Source organism: Sinocyclocheilus rhinocerous, unplaced genomic scaffold, assembly GCF_001515625.1.
Source record: "Sinocyclocheilus rhinocerous isolate Xijiao unplaced genomic scaffold, SAMN03320098_v1.1 scaffold1202, whole genome shotgun sequence".
NCBI lineage: Eukaryota > Metazoa > Chordata > Actinopteri > Cypriniformes > Cyprinidae > Sinocyclocheilus > Sinocyclocheilus rhinocerous.
The window spans coordinates 66,530-68,628 of NW_015657483.1; the positions used below are offsets into that span (position 1 = coordinate 66,530).

The 2,099-nt window shown below is 41.5% G+C and overlaps 1 pseudogene; it reads left to right on the top strand.

Annotated features, from left to right (window-relative positions):
* Positions 1–2,099, top strand: part of LOC107721017 (carbamoyl-phosphate synthase [ammonia], mitochondrial-like) — a 54,179-nt pseudogene that overhangs the window by 47,576 nt on the left and 4,504 nt on the right.

The window sequence follows — 2,099 nt, forward strand, 5'->3', positions numbered from 1 at the left end:
AGCACTCTCAAAAAAACAAAACTATCGTTATAATCACTGAAGCTGTATACACTGTGAAATGAATCTCTTACTTACATTGTACGTACATCTGCGCTTTGTTGTTTATGATGAGAGAATTCACAAGAGTCCGGAATTCAGTCAGCGAACGCGCGCACACAACAAAACTGATGAGTTTCAACGATGACTCATCTGAACGCCTCTGATTGGCCATTGCATTCCTAAGCATTGCATTTTAATTTGACGTGAAGTGAAGTGATGTGACGTGAGGCCAAGTATGGTGACCCATACCTGGAATTAGTGCTCTGCATTTAACCCATCCAAAGTGCACACACACAGCAGTGAACACACAGAGAGCGCTGTACATTCACTCCCCCCACCTACAATCCCTGCCAGTACGAGACTCGAACCCACAACCTTTGGGTTACGAGTCCGACTCTCTAACCATTAGGCCACGACTTCCCATCATTTAATGCCGCAATCGACACTGTCTATTCATATTCACTTTGATAGAAACAGACGTAATAGATTTAATTTTGTTGGTGCAGGGGCATTTTTGCCCCAAGTCCCCATGGCCAGGGGAACAAGCCTTACACACGCTCCGCCTATGGGGAAGACCATTCTTTGCTACTTCACCCAAGATGTTCTGGGGTTCTCCTGGCAGGGTAGTGTGAATCCTCAAGGGGTTCAGTAGTAAATAGTGTATCTGCTATGACGATGAACTGGCTCTGGAACGGTGCCCAGTTTGGAATAATAGTAGTAGTAGAAGTAGTAGTGTCCTCCACCTCCACAGTTCAGCCTGGCGGAGGTTCCCACTGGGATTCCCGCCACATTAACAGCCAACAGTGCATCAATACCAGAACGAATCAAAGCTGCTTCTGTTTATTCCCGCCGGTGCGGCCTTCTCTCTCATTTGTATGCGTAAGTGAGGCTGGCTTATCCAGGGCTGATTAGGTGGCTTCAAGGATGAGTTCCCCCTGGTGGCGCACTGCAGTGGAGGCCGGGGTGGCGTGTTAATCTGTGTCCCACGTCCCCTGTGCAGGTAATGAGAGCTGTCTGGTTTTAATTGGAGAGATAAGGACGTCACTTCTCACAGGGCAATCAGCTTGCCCCGTCACTCGAGAGCTACTTGAATAGAAGTCAAACTGCTGTTGGTCCAGTCCACAACATTCAGACTTTAACAGTCTCGCCCTGTAGCACCCACTTTAACAGTCTCAGTAGCATCCATTATCGAAATTCATCTAGCATCTTTTTTCCTTGAAATGTGTGTTCTGCTTATTCACAACGTCAGGTTGTGATAACTCAGTTTAAGTCTTTTCGTTGTGTCTTTTGAGTTTGCTGTGTCTCTTCCACAAACTGTTTTTGAATGTCCCTGGTGTGGATGATTCAGGTCTGCAAATGTTTTGGCCTGTGGGTGGCAGTGGTGTAGCAGGTTTACTGTTTTCTCATACACTTTCATATGAGAAGTTCTCTTGTAATATTATTTGATTGGTGAGAATCACCGTAACATGTCAAGTGCTCGTGAAACCATTAACCCTATATTAAAAATAGTCACATTAGACTTTCATTAGGCTTGTATACATTTTCTTGCTTTCTTGTTCCCAGGATTTGTGATAAGCACTGAGCAATAATGTTTCACAGATAAGTGTCAGGAAGTAAACAGCATTTGTATCAGATGGCTTTTCTAAATAAATGGAAGCCTACATCTCCTAAGTTGCATAAATATATGGCAAACTGTTTCTTTTGTAGCCCTACGTGCTTGCCAAAATCATTCTAGGTGTTTAGATGATAGAGCAGTATATCAATCATTGTATATTTCATTTAACATAAATAATAATTTTGTTAAATACTGTATATATATATATATATACATATACAGGTGCATCTCAATAAATTAGAATGTCGTGGAAAAGTTCATTTATTTCAGTAATTAAACTCAAATTGTGAAACTTGTGTATTAAATAAATTCAATACAAACAGACTGAAGTAGTTTAAGTCTTTGGTTCTTTTAATTGTGATGATTTTGGCTCACATTTAACAAAAACCCACCAACTCACTATCTCAACACATTAGAATACTGCATAAGATGAATAAAAAAACAT